Here is an 8,847-nt window from a genome sequence, read left to right on the forward strand (position 1 = left end):
TCAGGACCCGAGAACTCCCTGTGAGATATTGACCATTGCCATGATTAGATAGTTCATGTTACGAGCTTCGTTTTGATATGTGGTTCATTTGAATCCGATGTACGGTTTAGGAGAAACGACCGTTTTAAGTAACGGCGTTTCGCGACCGAACCATTACCCCTCGCCTTACTTTGAAACCTTGGTTAAGGACTTTAAATGACTATTTGGGGTATGAAACATTTATTTAAAGTGGATTGGGCAGTTGGTAAGGTGCTCATGAAAGAATCGCCTTAAAAATCTTAATGGTTAATTTATTAAAAATGGTGGAGCCGAGGGTACTTGAGCGACTTAAGTGAATCGTTAAGCGCGAAAGTGAATGTTAGGACTCTAAATGGTTAAAGTCTAGTTTCTTAAGCGACCGGGGTTTAATTCCGACTTATGTTGTTGTTCATAGGTTATCGGACCCACTCTAAGCTTAAGTCTATCCGGGAGTACTCAGGCAAGTTTTCTACCCGTTATACTGTTGTTGTGATGTATACATATGTATATGCATTATCTTGTGATAAATGCATATTTGTTATTAGCAAATTCTTGCGATATATTGTAGCATGTGATATGGTATATATGCATGCCTATTTCGTATTCTTGATTTATATATCTGTTGGTTCAAATGCTTATTAGTTGCATAATACCTATGCTAGAGATAAGCAGTAGTTGCGTATACCCTTAGTATAGGGGAGCCAAAGGTGAAGCCTTTTCTAAAACCGGGAGTAGATGTTCCCGAGTATATGATATATATATATTTATATATATATATATTGATATAGTTTTCAAAACTATTAATCGAATAAGGTTTATTCGATAACTTGATTTTATTTAATGAATATTATTTTGAATATTCATTCGAGGGCTTATGACTTCCTTTATTTTATTAATGAATATTATTTTGAATATTCATTCGGAGGCTTATGACTCCATTTATTTTATTAATGAATATTATTTTGAATATTTATTCGAGAACTTATGACTCCGATTATTTACTAAGTAATCTTCTTTATTTTATTAAAGAATAATGTGTCGATGATCAAACTCACTTTTGATTATTCAAATAAAGATAGTACTTTCGTATAAGTATATCTTTGGTAATTTAATACTCATTTCAAGTATGAGTTTAACACTTCTACTTCGATTATTTTTATAGAGATTATCCTTTTTGGGAATATTATTTAAATAATAATATTCATATATTTTCTAATATATTAGGACTGATTTATTTTAATAAATCAGTAGTACCCCAAACATTCTTAAAAATGTTTTCGAGTCTTCAAAATGACTTTTAAAGTTTAGAGCGGATCTCAAAACTCGTTTTAAAATTTAAGATCTCCCTTTTTGAAGGGGACTTGAATACTCGTTCAAAAATCTAAAGGATCCGGCTCTGGGGTGTATTTTATATTCGCAACGAGGTTGTTGTTTTGATAAATGAATTGATTACTTACCCAATGTTCGGAAAGTAAGTCCATCTATTGAGTCGACATAAGCAATATGGGCTCAGTGGGCGTCCATGAAAGTGTAAGTGGCTCAGTGGGAGTCCATCAAATGCGTAACTGGCTGAGTGGCAGTCCAGCATAAGGTCCTATTGCGGCCAGGGTGATGACCAGTGGGGAATTCGTCCATCTACTAGTAGAAAAGGTTACTTATTGGTATCTTTGCCTGATCAGCAAGATATCGGGTTTATGCCAAGGTTTTCTCCTTTTCAAAATTTATTGGATATTGCAACTCTGTTTATAATTTTCATAACAGAGGTTTTCAAGGAGTGTATGAAATGTATATATATATATAGGTGTATATATATATCGGGACTTAATGAAGTATCTCGTAACTTCATTATTTATATTGATATTTCAAGGATTGAATCTATTCAAGTCTTATCTTGTAGTCTCATCTGGGTGATGAACTTTTGAAACTGATTATAACTTGAACGGTGGTAGTTTAAGTAGTATTCAGATATAAGTATATTGGAGTACCTTGTAACTTCATCTTTTAAACTTATATCTAGTAAATGATTATCTTATGCATGTCAAAGATTTTCGGAAAAACGTTGAGACAAGGTTAGATATATGAGATCACCTTGCAACGATATTTTATACAGTTATAAACGGGAACTCTGTGTATATTATACATGTCAGAGGATTTCAAAGATTGTGAAAAGTATATATGTACATATATACTGAATATTTTACGACTTGGTCGCGGTAAGATATCAAACTTGGTTCATTTCTTCTTGACCAAGACTTTCATGAGTACTATGAGAATGCTCATATATTGTAAATCATTATACATATTATTTTGGTGGGCTTGTTGCTCACCCTTGATTTCTTCTTTCATCACACAACATCAGATAGACAAGATGAACAGGACCAAGCTTCCAATTCGCAAGCGGTTAGAAAATGTTCCGCAGTTTTCTGGAAGCGTTGATGCCGCCGTAGCTGAGGTAGGAGCTACCAATAGGCTAGGTTTTCAACTATTGATGAACCAGATTTATGTATATTTATGAATTGTAATAATGGCAAAGAAATGTAAATTTATTCAGAAACCCTTTTAAGGTGTATTAGCATATAATTGTGGAATAAAACGACTTGTGATTATTTTTTGGATATTCATCTCTGAGACTATAACTTGTGGTGTGTGTGTTTATGGTGGGGTCACAGTACAGAATAGTTGATTATTTTTTTAAGATTGGGTGTTGTTAAGGGAAATGGAACTCGTGACAACCCGGATCCCCGACCCCGGATTTGGGGGTGTTACAGAAGTGGTATCAGAGCTAAGCGTTATAAACCTCAGAGATGATGCGACGTTAAGATAAGAAGTTCACTAAGATAATAAGAACTCTTGCCAAGTTTATAGTCGGACTACCTAGCGTAGTACTGACAGTTAAAACCCTTATGGGAACCCTTATAAATATCGTGATAGAAGCGTAGTTCGTTATCGTATATGGTAGCGGGACTCCGAACCCTGAGGTTGAGGAGCAACAACGCGATGATGTTTTATTACTTATTGGAGATCAGATTATGGATCCGATAGAGCGTCCTAATGCGAGATCGGATGATGTTCATATTGAGGATGTAGCGGTTGAGGATGTTGTCCTAGAAGGGATAGTTGCTGAGGAGGATCCTATGGAGGATCCTGACAAGAATGAATAAAGGACCACTGATAAATTGATGAGCATGGTTAGGTCGACTACCAGAGGTAGGATTGGTCGGTCACTACCGGAGGTTCGTTCAAGTTTGTAAAGATAGTAGCCCCCTTTTACGCGGCTTACTCGTAAGACTGAGAAGTTTGAATGGACAGAGAAATGCGAGAACAGCTTTCAAGAACTGAAGCAAAGATTGGTGATGGCCCCTATGTTGGCATTGCCGGATGGAAAAAGGAGATTTTGTGATTTGTATTGACGATTCACATAAGAAATTAGGGTGTTTCTTATACAGCACAACAAGGTAATCGCGTATGCGTCAAGACAATTAAGGGAATATAAAATTCGATATCCCCACCCATGAGCTTGGGCTCGTGGCAATAGTTTTGTCCTAAAGGTTGGAGGCACTACTTGTATGGAGAGAAGTGCGAGATTTACACAAGTCATAAGTGCTCTAGTGCATTTTCACGCAGGAAGAGCTCAATATGCGCCAGAGGAGGTGATTAGAGCTAATCAAGGATTACGATTATGAGATTCTTTATCATCCAGGGAAAGCCAAAATGGTGGCTAATGCCCTTAGTATAAAGGAGAGACTCAAGATGAAAATATCTTTGGGAGAGTTGATAAGAGATTTTGAGAAAATGGAAATTGAAGTGAAGGTAACCGGAGCCGGTACCGAAAAGCTGTTTGAGATTGCAATACAGCCCGAATTATTGGAAAAGAACAGATTGTGCCCGAAAAAGTGATGAATGAAGGCAGAGAGCCAACAAATAGATAAGAGATTAGTTCCGAGAAAGATGATAAGGGAATAATGAGGTATTCCTACAGAATTTGGGTTCCAAATGTTCAAGAGCTTAAAGATGAGATCTTAGATGAAAGCTAGTTTGAGGAATAAGATTTAGAGCAAACCCCGAACGTGATAGTCAGGGAGGTCGCCATCAAGATAGAAGGAACCCATAACATGATGAAGTGGAAAATGAGGATTTAAAATATGTAGGATGACCCCGATTATGGGGTGGAGGAGGGAATGTTCAGACTAAGGAAACTGAAGTCGAGTAAGGAAAGGAGACCCGAGACGGTACTCCTATATGAAAATTTATGGACCTTTCTAGACAGAACTTAGACTATTATCCCCAACCACCACCCTGAGGAAACAATACAGTGAGAAATTCTTTCAGGACCTTTAAGTCCCTAAGCCCTTAGAGTTCCAAGGAACAAGCTGACCCAGTCGAGGCAAGAGCCTGGCTAAAGGAAATATAGGAATCATGTGAGATTCTAAATGATGGACGAATCACAAAAGACTATTTTTGTCACTTACCCTCCTAAGAGAAGGGCCACCACTGGTGAAAGACCAAGAAAGGCACGGAGCCAGAGGTTAGAATAAACTGATTAAAGTTCAGTCAATTGTTTTCGGGAAAGTAATTCCCAAGGTTATGGAGATAGTGTAAAAGCTTTAGAGTCAGAACAAAGGTGGACGAGTATGATGAAATATGAAGCTAAGTTGTAAAAGTTGTCAAGATTCGTTCTGATGACAAGAATCCCAGAACGATGTGATGCTTGAAGTCAATGATTAGTGGGTTCATGAAATAATGATAGGAGACAAGGAAGTAAGAAAATAGGAAAATTGGATGAAGGAAGTGACCTTTAAGAATGTGAAGTGTAAGACCGGTGGCTTGATACCCAGGAAGGGAGACGCCAGGTATGAGAGATATCCCAATATTGAGATGACTGTTGAGATAAACTGTCACACCCCCAACTTAAATAGCGAAATAAATATAGCTATTACATCTTTTTGATGAAGAATACACAACCAAAATCCAAGATCTTTACAGTTTAGGGTTTGAAACAGCCCAACACTACCAACTATTACATCTGATTACAAATACCGAGTCCTCACACAACTATTATTACTTATTCTACCTGAACTCGAACATAAGCGTCAGCATCACAGGTCTTACGGGCAGTCTGCTTGAATCTAACCATGGCTGCTAGCTGTAATATCAGGGTAAAGCAAGAAGTGAGCCAAAAGCTCAACAAGTGCAAACAATACAGCGCAAAGCATAAATCGGGATATACCTTTAGGAATGACAATGGAATGACATAATCAATGATAATCGAGAGATAAAACTTACGTGAGTTGGCATCATTTTGCTTGCATCAAAACAAATTTTAAAACCATTCTTAACCAAAATCATTTTATGACGCTACGGATTACAGCCGGTGATCAGCCGCGAAGTAATCCCGAACCTCGCTGGGTTCTAAAACATTATTGGGAATCCCTAGGCAACTTTTAAGCCTAATATAAGTGTGGAAAGGACTCGCGTCTCAGTCCAGATCCACCATTCAAGAAAACATTTGTCCCCCTTTGGGACTGAAAAATCCACGTTTTAATCATTTTAAAAACTGATGCCGATTTATGACAAAATCTCTTTTGACTGTAATTATTTTTATCAAGGGATTATAGATCAACTTGAAACACTGGAAATATGACACTAAATCTCAGGGCCATGATCTACTAGACTTTACTATATTAGGGTAATTGAGAGGTTTCCATAAACAAGAACTTAAACAAGGAAATTAAGCCAGGCTATTGGATAAGATGAAAGAGTAATGCCAAACTAGGCTTAAAGCAATGGTTGTAGACAAGGTATAGGTATTAGAACATCAAGAAGATAAGCATCACTGGTTCCAATAGGATAGAGGTGTTAAAATATAAAGAAAGTGATCATCAGCTCAAGATATAACAGGGTATCAAGCTTTTAGGGTAAGGATAGGGTTATCAAACAATCATGAATGAATTTAAGAAATGATTGGCTTTTAGGTATCAAGATAAAGTTTCTATCGAGGTTATTTCAAGAGTTGAATCAAAGCATCAGGGTGCAATATCAAGATTTCTCAGGGATCAATAGCATGATAATCAAAAGGATCAATAAGGTATTATAACAAATCTCTATTTTATCATGGCATTAAACTATCATGAAAGACTTTTGAACTACTTGCAATACGTACTCGAGGGTTCATGGCATCTCTATGTAACTCAAGGATAAACAAAAGATACGCTTGATTTAAATATATCAAAAATGACTCAGGATAATTGCATCGATATATATATGAACTGTTTACAGTAAATACGAAGGTCAAGTTGAATCACTTGCCTTAAGATAGACTGGTCTGGTCTGACTGGTAGGAGCAACAACTGGAGCTTCACTCGACTTTTAAGGCAAGTTTTCCCTCGTCTCGAGATCCTACATAAATAATAATAATCCTCATTATAATATATTCCTTCCATCTTAACCTATTTACAACCCGAAATTAAACATGGATGGCACTTAGGCCTATACATACTTAATTCATATCCAACATTTATATTTTTAAATGTACACACGTAGCCACATAATCACATATCGTATATTAATACCAAATAACATCATATACACCATAATGCCACACTAGGCTTGGATGATCTCGACTCACCACTCAAGTTACTTGGTTGCTAACTAAACGAAGTCTTTGAATTTGGGCTTCCTAACTCAATGTGCCTTTCCTAAATTATCCAAAACCTATTGACCCTCACTTGTGCCTTTTGCTCTACTGACCTTATACTATCCTACAACTATGGTGGTCGACCTAATACTCACTTCTAAGTGTCCTAAAACTATGTGATAAGTGAAAGTGCTCACTGGTGCAAATTTCAGAATGGTAACTAAGGTTTCTTGAGTGCATTAGACACTCTTAAACTACAAGTTTTTCTTCAAAATTTTTACACAAGACTCTCCTGTCCTAAGGGCATCTCACAAGCTTGATGTGGCTCAAAGGCCTGGCTTGGGCCTTCTTGGGCCTAAGCTAAAAGTCCAAGGTTCCCCTGTTTTTCTGGGCAGAAAATGCCCTGACTTGAATTAACTTGTGACACATGGTTCTAGCTCATATCCTATGAACTATGGTTGGAAAAACTTCTCTGACATACCCTCTAACTAAGGCCCAATTGGGCCTAATGAGGGCCTACCCATGACATGGCCAAATCTCCCTATTTCCAAGTTGCAACAAAACTGTCCCCTGCTGGACAGATTTTGTTATTCTACTTGTGCACCTAACCAAATGACATGCAAACCTCCAACCAACTCCTAAAACCTATTATATACTCCCCATACTAACTTCTGGTGGCTTGGGCCTCAAAGTGCCCATCAATGACATGGTCAAAACTCACTCTAAACTCAGGGTACTAAACTGATTTTTCTGCAGAAACTATAACTCTCATTTTCCAAGGTTTTGACTTGACAAACCCAATTATCAACAACTAAATACTTAAACCAAGACCTATACTTGGTGTTCTACTGAACTAACTCTTTTTTTTTTCTCAAAATACCCTTGGTGAGATCATCCTTACCTATGGTGCAACTATGGCAAAATAAAAGAGACTACTCTTTACAACTCATAAACCTTTATGCTTTTGAAACAACATGATATATATTTTTATGAAAGATAACCACAAATTATTACCATGCAACAAGAAGCATAAATCCATATTATCACATTATTCCTACTGAAATTAAGGCTCACTAACAAAATCTTTTCCAAATGATCAAAATCTTACAACAAACTAAGAGAATTCCACATGCATGCATGCCTTCGGGTTTTTCAACCCAAAACAACCCATTTTCTACATATATTCCATCTTAAAATTGACATGCAAGCCTAGCATAAGGTATACCTAGACGATCACTTAGCATGCAAGGAGTTTTATCAAATTATCACCACAAAATTTAAGTCATTATCACATAAACATGCAAAAATTGATCAAAACAACAAGAATGATTTCAAGGACCATTCATTCGGCTCCCATATGGTCATGGCCGAATGAAATGGATGGAAATGGCCATTAAATCATCAAGATTTTCCTTCTCATGACTTGGCACTTATCCATTCATTGTAGTCCTCTCAAAAACAACCTTAAATCCATAAGAATCAAGATTGTATATTTGAGTTTCACTAAAACCTTAACATGCAACTTTAAAACTTAAACTTTTTACTCAAAACTATTTGGAATATAAATGATCATGATATAGGAAGTAATATTTACTTGTATGGGAGGTGGAAACTTGAATGTGGAATGAAGAAAAGGGGAGGGGGGTAGGGCTTCGGCAAAAAGCCGAGAGGAAAGGTGGGAGGAGGGAGAGGAGAGGGAGAAAAAATGTAGAAATAGTGGAGTGATCATCTTGATTGTTTGGTTTTTATTTGCCCACAAGTGAGTGGATGTGAGAAATTACAAGAGTAACCCTCTAGCCAAAGTTAGGCAAGTTTGCATGCAAGGTCAAGGAGGTAATTTGGCTAGCAATTTGTGAGTTAGTGGGGTGGTTATTGACTCTTTAGCCCTTTGGTTAAATAGAAGAGAGTTTGCATGCAAGGTTATTCATGTAATTTGATAATTATTAAGCAACTAATTTCCAAAGATTTATTTTTATATAATAAAGTACAAGTTCAAAAATTATAAAATTTATACCATAAAATAACTTGGATTTTTAGAGACTTTATAAAATCATTTTCAAAATTTGTGTACAAAATGTCTTTTAAAAGAAAATTTTTCCAAAGCTTAGAATATTCCTTATAAATCAAAAATAAAGAAATTAAATAAATTCTTGCTTTGAAAAATCATATACTACCCAGAGCAAATTTAAAATGCA

Source organism: Apium graveolens, chromosome 8 (genome assembly GCF_009905375.1).
Source record: "Apium graveolens cultivar Ventura chromosome 8, ASM990537v1, whole genome shotgun sequence".
NCBI classification, from domain to species: Eukaryota; Viridiplantae; Streptophyta; class Magnoliopsida; order Apiales; family Apiaceae; genus Apium; species Apium graveolens.